The following is an 11518-nucleotide window of genomic DNA, read 5'->3' as shown; positions in this document are numbered from 1 at the left end:
GAATAATCCTTTGTATATTCATTCTCTCTCTGATTCTCATTCTAACTTCTTCAGACAAGTATGACATGAATGTTTCCTCAGCATAATTCTTATTTCAGTCATGTGGGAAGTGCTGTCTCTGGAGGGGGTTATACAGCACTTGGGGGAATGCAATTGGAGTATTGCTCCAGTTCCTTAGATCAAGAGTCCTCCACTGGCATTAAAGAACCTTCCTTGAGGATCATTTTCTCTACAGACTGTTGTTATTTGACTTTGCTTCTCTGCGAGGCCATAGCTGATGTATAACGAATAGAAAGGTACAATATCGTAACTAGAAGAATACACAAATAACCTGCACATAGGAGAAAGACAACTTTTTGGTTCAATTTAGACCATTAACTAGTCACACTGAAGCACAAAGGGAAGGGAGCTAATGCAGTGTCTCCTCGCTTAATGATGGAGTTCTGTTTGTAGGAGTAGGTTGGTAAACGAATTGGTCGCTAAGCGAGGAGCATACTATACTGGTAGTGGGTTTGTGTCAATCATGTTTAGATATTGTTTTAATGTCACTTTTGCACCATTTATAACATTTGTAGTATATTTTCAAATGTACACTAGTGTACTGTATATTGTAATAAACAGAATAGAGGAAATCAGCTCTAATATATGTAGGTTTGGATACTGGTCAGAGATCTGGTCATAAGTCCGAGTGGTCGTTAAACAAGTACGTACATCGTTAAGTAAGGAGAGTCTGTGTATATAGGAGGGGAGGGTGGGGAAAGTCAGACCAAAATGTTGTCATAAGTTTTTTCTCCCATGTGCTGGTTAATTGTGTACTGATGTATAAATATATAATATTTGTTACTGGTTCTGGGAATCATTGCCTCTCTGGCCTTCTAAATTGAAAAGTAAATATTACAGGAATAAGAGCTACTGTACAGGAGGGCCCCACTTATACAGCAGGTTAGGTTCCGGGCTACTGCTGTAAGGCGAAAATCGCTGTAAAGTGAAACATTGCCTCTTTTCACTTTCAAATGCATATAAAAGTTTGATAACATGTTTACATTATCATATACAAAGTGAGCAATAGAGCTAGGCCTAAAAATTGCATATAGAGTACACATATTACTTACCTTAAAATATTTTCTTCCATAGCTTATAGTGAGTGGTGAATATATATATTGTAAGAAGTCTGAATAAATGAAAAATGAGTATAATTGAAAACCATTGTACAGTGGACCCCCGGTTTACGATCAGCTCCCAATGCGACCAATTATGTAAGTGTATTTATGTAAGTGCGTTTGTACGTGTATGTTTGGGGGTCTGAAATGGACTAATCTACTTCACAATATTCCTTATGGGAACAAATTCAGTCAGTACTGGCACCTGAACATACTTCTGGAATGAAATATCGTAAACCGGGGGTCCACTGTATTAACGAAATGCTGTAAAGCGGGGCCCACCTGTACACAAATAACCAGCATGTAGGAGAGAGAAGTTCATGACAAAGTTTCGAACCAACTTGGACCATTTACAAATAACAGTGTAACTTTTAAATGGTCCAAGCTTCTCTCTTCTGTGTGTGAGATATTTGTGTTGTTTCAGTCACAGTATTGTGACTTTTTTTTTTGAGGTTTCTTATGCTGGTGAGGGGTTCTTGATCCAAATGTTTGGACCTCTCCTCCCCTTCCTTGGAGTTAACCTGAATTGCTCCCATTCCCTAGGCACTGTATGACTTCTGTGGGTTTAGCGCTCCATCGTAATAATAATATTTGGGCAAGTAATCTATGCTTTAGTTTTTTTTCTGATTACATTAAGAATTCCTTATTACATTAACTTGATACATTAAACACTTTTTTTTAAACACACGACTGTTTCCCACCAAGGCCAGATGACCCGAAAAAGAAGAAATAAAAGTGTTTCTACTTTTCACGTTTAGTAATTTATACTATACTCTTACGACACTCATGGCTTAGGGAGTAAGATTCTTGTCCATTTCCCCTTGGAGTAAATACTTGAATATGGTCATGAAATGAAGCTGCTTTTTCAAATTACAGACACCACCCTACTTACGAACATTCGAGTTACAAACATTCAGACATATGAACAGACTGCCGTGTTAGTTTATTTTACCAATTAAAAAGGTAAGAAGCTTTTTATTACAGTATTTATTATTAAAATATGCTTTAGTATTAAGAACCGTACATTACTGATACTGTACAGTATTGTCTAAGTTTTCAACGAAGAATGGAACAGAGAGAGAACAATAATAATAATGGTAATATTAAAAACAATAATAATCGTAACAATAAAAAAATGGCAAAATAACGACTTACAAACAATTCAAGATGCGAGCAGCCTTCTGGAGTGTAACTTGTTTGTAAGTTGGGGGGCGTCTGTATGCAGTACAGGATTTTTATGGTTGTATTTGGAACTATTTTATGTAATTACTGAGTCATCACCTCTGCATATGATTATTATTATAATAATTTTTATCACGCATTTAGGGGGGAAACAAAACTGAAGGGGGTAGGGGAGTTTCGGTGGTGGGAAATAAATGGGATTAAATCTGGAGTATCTGAGAGAGTTAGAGCTAAGGAAGGGGTAGCAATAATGTTGAAAGATCAGTTATGGAAGGAGAAAAGAGAATATGAATGTGTAAATTCAAGGATTATGTATGACAGGGCATATGACAGGGTGGATAGGGGGGCAATGTGGCAGATGTTGCAGGTGTATGGTGTAGGAGGTAGGTTACTGAAAGCAGTGGAGAGTTTTTACGAGGATAGTGAGGCTCAAGTTAGAGTATGTAGGAAAGAGGGAAAATATTTCCCAGTAAAAGTAGGCCTTAGACAAGGATGTGTTATGTCACCGTGGTTGTTTAATATATTTATAGATGGGGTTGTAAGAGAAGTAAATGCGAGAGTCTTGGCAAGAGGCGTGGAGTTAAAAGATAAAGAATCACACATAAAGTGGGAGTTGTCACAGTTGCTCTTTTCTGATGACACTGTGCTCTTGGAAGATTCTGAAGAGAAGTTGCAGAGGTTGGTGGATGAATTTGGTATGGTATGTAAAAGAAGAAAATTAAAAGTGAATACAAGAAAGAGTAAGGTTATGAGGATAAAAAGATTAGGTGATGAAAGATTGGATATCAGACTGGAGGGAAAGAGTATGGAGGAGGTGAATGTATTCAGATATTTGGGAGTGGACGTGTCAGCGGATGGGTTTATGAAAGGTGAGGTAAATCATAGAATTGATGAGGGGAAAAGGGTGAGCAGTGCACTTAGGAGTCTGTGGAGACAAAGAACTTTGTCCTTGGAGGCAAAGAGGGGAATGTATGAGAGGATAGTTTTACCAACGCTCTTATATGGGTGTGAAGCATGGGTGATGAATGTTGCAGTGAGGAGAAGGCTGGAGGCAGTGGAGATGTCATGTCTGAGGAAAATGTGTGGTGTGAATATAATGCAGAGAATTCGTAGTTTGGAAGTTAGGAGGAGGTGCGGGATTGCCAAAACTCTTGTCCAGAGGGCTGAGGAAGGGTTGTTGAGGTGGTTCGGACATGTAGAGAGAATGGAGCGAAACAGAATGACTTCAAGAGTGTATCAGTCTGTAGTGGAAGGAAGGCGGGGTAGGGGTCGGCCTAGGAAAGGTTGGAGGGAGGGGGTAAAGGAGGTTTTGTGTGCGAGGGGCTTGGACTTCCAGCGGGTATGCGTGAGCGTGTTTGATAGGAGTGAATGGAGACGCATGGTTTTTAATACTTGACGTGCTGTTGGAGTGTGAGCAAAGTAACATTTATGAAGGGGTTCAGGGAAACCGGCAGGCCGGACTTGAGTCCTGGAGATGGGAAGTACAGTGCCTGCACTCTGAAGGAGGGGTGTTAATGTTGCAGTTTAAAAACTGTAGTGTAAAGCACCCTTCTGGCAAGACAGTGATGGAGTGAATGATGGTGAAAGTTTTTCTTTTTCAGGCCACCGTACCTTGGTGGGAATCGGCCAGTGTGATAATAAAAATAAAATTTAAGTTCATGCAGCACCTTAGGAAATAGAAAGTAATCAAGTGTGATCCAAGGGCATCAAGATCCCCTCACAAGCATCAAGGTGCCTTGAGAGAGTATCTCTGTTCAGACTAAAGGCTGGATACAATGAGTTTGGCTCTGTTCTAATACCTAAAAATATGTAATCACAGTTTCATGACAATGTACAGCAATTATACCAGACTTACTCTATGCATTCTCATACAGTTTGATACTCTAAATAGTTTTAGTTAACCCTTTTGGGGTTTTGGCCGTACTAGCACGGCTTACGACCCAGGGTTTTTGACGTACTAGTACGCCTAAATTCTAGCGCCCTCAAATCTAGTGAGAGAAAGCTGGTAGGCCTACATATGAAAGAATGGGTCTGTGGTTAGTGTGCACGGTATAAAAAAAATCCTGCAGCACACAGTGAGTAATGAGAAAAAAAAAAACTTTGACCGTGTTTTTGGATTAAAACAGCGACTTTGCACTGTAATTTCGTATGGTATTTATTGTTGTATTCTAGTTTTCCTGGTCTCATTATATAGAATAGAAGACATATTACAGAAATTGAGATGATTTTGACTGGTTTTACGAAGAAAAATACCTTGAAATTGAGCTCAGAGTAGCAGAAATGTTCGATTTTTACCAAAGTTCAAAAGTAAACAAATCATACTATGTGTCCAATACAAGTCAACTGGTGAGTCTAATATTCTTTCACAAGTGCGTTGATATTATTTATACCATTTCTACATCAATGCAGTAGTCTGCATAACAGTAAATCTTCTATTTTTTTTTTTTTTTTTTTGTGAGAATAAAAATTCAAAGTGGAAAGCAAAAGAATGTAAGAGGGGCATGGGGACGTGACTAATGAACAGAGGAAATGTTATTTTAGTGCCAGGAATGTCTTTCTTGTTTATTCTGGACCCTATTCGGAAATTAGCATCTTATGAAATTTGTGTGAAATTGGCAAAATTGCTAAATTCTGACCACTGTATTGGATAGTTGAAGTCGGTAAATGGGTGGTTTCTTGTACTCATTTGATAGAAAAAATGGAGTTCTAGCAAAATAGTTATGATTTTTGTTGACAAGTACACTGGAATTGGTCGAAAATAGGGCTCAAAGTGGGCAAAATCGCCAATGCGTAAACATCGTTGAGACAGCTAACTTCGCAAGAGCATAATTCCGTAAGTTTTCCAACAAATTTCATATTTTTCATGTCATTATGATCAGGAAAAGATTTTCTATCTTTTCATAAGAAAAAAATAATTTTTTTTTTTCTTGAAATTTGGCCGACCTTGAGAACAAGTCTCTGAGAGGGCCTGTTGACCCTGAAAGGGTTAAAATCGAACACTCAGAAAAATGTTTGCTCTACCTAGAGGCAAAAGCCAAAGTTAAAATATAAATATTAGTAGCAGAAAATCTTTTTTTAGTACACTGTTTTGCCCAAGGCTGGACTTATGATAAAAGCCGGCCTTGTACAAAACATTGTATTAAGAGGATTGTTACCATTGTTATTATTTCCATGTTGGCTGTAGCTAATTTTCTACATTTTTTTACTTTAAATACTGTAGAAAATTGTTTTTTTAGTTATAACAAATACTGTGTATAAAATATTTTTCTCGTAGCCATTTAATAACAGCTAAGTTATTTGATGAGAGTTTTTAGTTAATGTATCAGATGTGTTCTTATAAAAATTGCTTGAAATCTAACAGTTAGATGTTTTGTGCCATACTGTACCCTGAGCCAGCGCAAGGCTCACTGTGTCAAGTGCTAGTGTGTGTCAAAAATGTTGATTTTTTTAGAAATTAAAATACAGTGGACCCCCGGTTTACGATATTATTTCATTCCATAAGTATGTTCAGGTGCCAGTACTGAACGAATTTGTTCCCATAAGGAATACAGTGGACCCCCGCATAACGATTACCTCCGAATGAGACCAATTATGTAAGTGTATTTATGTAAGTGCGTTTGTACGTGTATGTTTGGGGGTCTGAAATGGACTAATCTACTTCACAATATTCCTTATGGGAACAAATTCGGTCAGTACTGGCACCTGAACATACTTCTGGAGTGAAAAAATATTGTTAACCGGGGGTCCACTGTATTGTGAATTAGATTAGTCCATTTCAGACCCCCAAACATACACGTACAAACGCACCTACTTAAATACACTTACATAATTGGTCGCATTGGGAGGTGATCGTAAACCGGGGGTCCACTGTACAGTACAGTGGAACCTTGATTTTTGTTTGCCCTGGTTTTCATTGACTTTGGTTTTCGACACCTTTTTTCGTTGAAATATTGTCCCAGTTTTCATTCATCACCTTGGTTTTCGTCCGTCGTACCAAACATGTCCGTCTGCCCCTGCCCACACTAAGCATCCCACGCATGCATTCTGAGTCAGTCTGTCTTTGTTTCTTGTCAAGTGAACATTACCCTGCACATTCATACAAAACATTTCAAAGTAATCCATTATTTTTTGTGCTTATTTGTTGAGTGTGACTGCTAAATAAGCCACCATGGTGCCAGAGAGTTCCGAGTGCCAGCTCTTTGATAAAGAAAGCGAGAAACACTACAGAATTCAGTGGTGGTAGAGGGTGGTGGTGATGATGGTAGAGGGTGGTAGTGATGATGGTAGAGGGTGGTAGTGATGATGGTAGAGGGTGGTAGTGATGATGGTAGAGGGTGGTAGTGATGATAGTAGAGATAACCTATCCTCCCTCTCCCCTCCTCGCCATCTTCCATACCCCAACAAGTCTTCAATAAAGGTAAAAGTGATGTAAATGTTCATTTATCCATTTTATTAGTCATTTATATTTATTTCTCATTGTTTTCTATACGTAAAACTATAGTTATTCTCTATAAAATGTATTTTCGGGTGTCTGGAAGAGATTAATTGAATTTGCATTATTTCTCATAGGAAATACTGCTTCAGTTTTCGTTGAATTCAGTTTTCGTCAGACTCTCTAAAACGAAAGACGAAAACCAAGATTCCACTGTATATAATCTTTGTAAAATTTGAAAATTATAGTATCTAATCTGTAGTCAAATTGTTGAAAAATCTTAGGTTCTTTGTTACTACTGCCATTCCCAGTCTCCCACAGTTTTTACAAAATAAATGGCAGCACTTATCTGATATGATGACCTGTGAGATTTTATTATTAAACCACAATTGAGGCTTTGGCCATACTTCATTGTTTGTATTGGTAAATAGTGACCTCCCAATTACACATTAATCATACTAGTTTCACCCATGGTTATGAGATTAAAAGGTCAGCTGATACTAATCTAACCATGGAATGGGTTTGAACCCATGGCGTGTGACTCATAAAACTCCACCCATTCTATGGTTTATTGTTATTACAATTTCATGAGACACTATTCTGTGGGAGTTACCAGGTTGTGCTGAAAGTCCAAGGTCAATGACTACCCTCCTCTTAAGCCTCCATTCAGTCTCGGTCAGCATTCTAACCTTTCACTATTCCTTTATATTTTGGCCTCGAGAAACCACAGTATGGGCAGGGAATGAATCTGTGGTGAGTCATAAAACTCCAGTCCAATATGTTAGCCACTGGGCTAATGCGTTAGTCTGGGGTTAATCTCTCTGCAGGTTGAATATCAACCTGTATCCTGGTTTGTTTGCAATCGTGTCATTACGATTTCTTGAGTCTTGGCCTTAAGCTTGAGCATCCTCCCTAAATCCCCCAGTCCCCTGTGTCCAGTCCCAACATCATGGAGTTCTTCCCCAATATACTCAACCACATTTAAACCTCTTCCAGTAGCTCCTATTTTCTGATAGGGTATTTATTGTCTTGGTTATAAATTTCTGTGTCTACTGTCTACATCAAAATTCATTTCTTCCATGCACATTTTCTCTAACTTTTTATAACCATGACTTGCCTACTCTGACATGTAACCCCTATGGGTTTAGTGCTCTTCCAGGAATGTACATTAATAATAATTTTTGACTGTGCCATTATTGTCTTCAACTTTTGCATTTTCCTTCTGCCTTTTTAGTTATCTTCTGGTAGTTACTCCTTTTATTATGCAATGCTGAATAGCCCTCACCTGTTTAGCACTTTCCATAATTGTTATAAAAACTAATACGTAGTTACTTTTGTGGTAAGACAATAAATTCTTTATTTATATATCTATATACAGTACTGTATGTATTTTTTTTAATGTGAAAAAATATTAAAATAATATATCTTAAGGATGTCTTTTTTTAACATAATACAGCTGCATCATGCAGCTGCCCTGTTGTATGATAGTTACGTGGTGCACACAGTTCATTTTATTTTTTTAACACATTGGCCGTCTCCCACTGAGTCAGGGTGACCTGAAAAAAAGAAAGAAAAGTCTTAATTTTTGCATTTAGTAATGTAAACAGGAGAAGGGGTTACTAGCCTCTTGCTCTTGGTAATTTACTCTCCTCCTCCGACACATGACTTACAGAGGAAGGATTCTTCTCCACTTCCCCATGAATTTATTGCATTTATTGTTTTGGTAAATTTATCCTTGTTTCAGGTGTGTTGTGTATGTAATTTTTTATGGCCCTTAATGTGGGTTATAAATCAGACTAAGATGGAAGACTTCAGTAGAGTGATGAATACATCTTTTAAGCATTCCACTATAGGTTTAGTAACTTTAGTACCTTACCTATTCAGGGTAAGGGGCTGTTGATTCAAAGAATTCAAGTTACTTTCTCTCCATTCTTGGATTTCTTCTCATTTCCAAGTGTATGAGTCCTACATGTTGATGCTTCCCCATGAGTTTAATGTATGTCAGTTTCAAAGATTATATAACAGCAGGCTGTTATATAATCATGGCATTACTGTTTTGGATGGCACATCAAAAGATAAGGAAATCCTGCAAAAGTAAAAGAAATTACATACACAAGCCACTGCCACTAATGCTGCAAATGTTGTTACAGATTCAGGAAGGATATAGGAAAGTACTGGTTTGGTAATAGAGTTGTGGATGAGTGGAACAAACTCCCGAGTACAGTTATAGAGGCCAGAACGTTGTGTAGCTTTAAAAATAGGTTGGATAAATACATGAGTGGATGTGGGTGGGTGTGAGTTGGACCTGATAGCTTGTGCTACCAGGTCGGTTGCCGTGTTCCTCCCTTAAGTCAATGTGACCTGACCTGACTAGGTTGGGTGCATTGGCTTAAGCCGGTAGGAGACTTGGACCTGCCTCGCATGGGCCAGTAGGCCTTCTGCAGTGTTCCATCGTTCTTATGTTCTTATATGCCACTCTCCATTGTTTTATTTTTCAAAATTTGATATAGCAGTGTTCTGCTTCCTTATTCTACATGACAGTTATGTACATTTCCCATAGCTTGATTGCTAGACCACTCAGCTCACACACTGAAGTTCGTGGTTCGATCCCCGGTATGGGTGGACATGAGGATGTGTTTCCTTATGACACCTGCTATCCATGTTCACCTAGCAATAATAGGTACCTGGATGTTACCTGACTGGTGTGGGTGGCATCTTGGGGACAAAATTGACCTAAGCTGCCAGAAATATTCTGCATAACCAGAGGCTTTCTATATAGTATGGCATTGATGTCGGCTAGGCCTGTATACTTTATATATTATTATTTTTTTTTTTATTTTTTTTATTATCACACTGGCCGATTCCCACCAAGGCAGGGTGGCCCGAAAAAGAAAAACTTTCACCATCATTCACTCCATCACTGTCTTGCCAGAAGGGTGCTTTACACTACAGTTTTTAAACTGCAACATTAACACCCCTCCTTCAGAGTGCAGGCACTGTTACTGTCCAATATTGTCTGTTCTAAGGGTAAGGCCCTGAGGCACAAATTTCAAATATTTACAGACTGGAATTAAGAAAAACTCAGGTTTATTATATTTACACAAGAATAATGTTATAAACTACCTGGTGTTGTGATTATTAATGATTTACCAGTAACAGCCTCAGTAAAGACAGCAAAAAGAGAGCTTTATTAGTACAACATTTCACCTACTTGAGGCTTTATCAAGTACAGTCACCTCTCTTGTAAAGCTTATCAAGTACAGTCACCTCTCTTGTAAAGCTTATCAAGTACAGTCACCTCTCTTGTAAAGCTTATCAAGTACAGTCACCTCTCTTGTAAAGCTTATCAAGTACAGTCACCTCTCTTGTAAAGCTTGTCAAGTACAGTCACCTCTTATAAAGCTTATCAAGTACAGTCACCTCTCTTATAAAGCTTATCAAGTACAGTCACCTCTCTTGTAAAGCTTATCAAGTACAGTCACCTCTCTTGTAAAGCTTATCAAGTACAGTCACCTCTCTTGTAAAGCTTCTCTTTTATAGTGAGATCTTGAATGCAGGAGAGAAAATACATCCAAAATTGAATAACATGTACTGTAATGAAAAAATTTTTATTCTCTATTCAATCTTGGGTGTAATTTTTTATTGCATTTACAAAAAATGCTCGATGTAGAGTAATTTTATAAGAAAAGTGACTAACAATAAGAGGGGTTGTTGAGGTGGTATGGTCATTTAGAGAGAATGCATCAAAGTAGAATGACATGGAGAGCGTATAAATCTGTAGGGGAAGGGAGGCAGGGTAGGGGTCGTCCTCGAAAAGATTGGAGGGAGGGGGTAAAGGAGGTTTTGTGGGTGAGGGGCTTGGACTTCCAGCAAGCATGCGTGAGGGTGTTAGATAGGAGTGAATGGAGACGAATGGTATATGGGACCTGACGAGCTGTTGGAGTGTGAGCAGGGTAATATTTAGTGAAGGGATTCAGGGAAACCAGTTATTTTATAAAGCTGGACTTGAGTCCTGGAAATGGGAAGTACAATGCCTGCACTTTAAAGGAGGGGTTTGGGATATTAGCAGTTTGGAGGGATATGTTGTGTATCTTTATACGTATATGCTTCTAAACTGTTGTGTTCTGAGTACCTCTGCAAAAACAGTGATTATGTGTGAGTGTGGTGAAAGTGTTGAATGACGATGAAAGTATTTTCTTTTTGGAGATTTTATTTCTTTTTGGGTCGCCCTGCCTTGGTGGGAGATGGCCGATTTGTTAAAAAAAAAAAAAATCTTTATTTCTACAAGTACATGTATGTACAAGGTATACAGACCATAGCTGACATCAATGACATACAGTGGAACCTCAAAAATCAAAATTAATCCGTTCCAGGAGCTAGTTCTAAATTCGAAAAGTCTGAAATTCGAAGCAATATTTCCCATAAGAAATAATGGAAATACAATTAATCCGTTCCAGAAACCCAAAAATATTCACACAAAAAATACATATTATAGAGATTAATTACAGTTTTACATACAACAAATACTATAGTTTTTAATTATGTATAGTAATACATATAAAATAACATTTTTACTTACCTTTATTGAAGATTGGTGATGGCATCTGGAAGATAGGGAGGAGGAGAGAGGGAGTTGGGGTTATTGTTTGGAAGGAGAATCCCCCTCCATGAGGACTTCAGGTAAAGCCCTCTCTGGGGTTACTTCCCTTCTCTGTCTTTTAATGCCACTAGGACCAGCTTGAGT

This window comes from Cherax quadricarinatus, chromosome 96, assembly GCF_038502225.1.
Source record: "Cherax quadricarinatus isolate ZL_2023a chromosome 96, ASM3850222v1, whole genome shotgun sequence".
In the NCBI taxonomy this organism is placed as follows: Eukaryota; Metazoa; Arthropoda; class Malacostraca; order Decapoda; family Parastacidae; genus Cherax; species Cherax quadricarinatus.
This window is presented reverse-complemented; position numbering follows the sequence as displayed.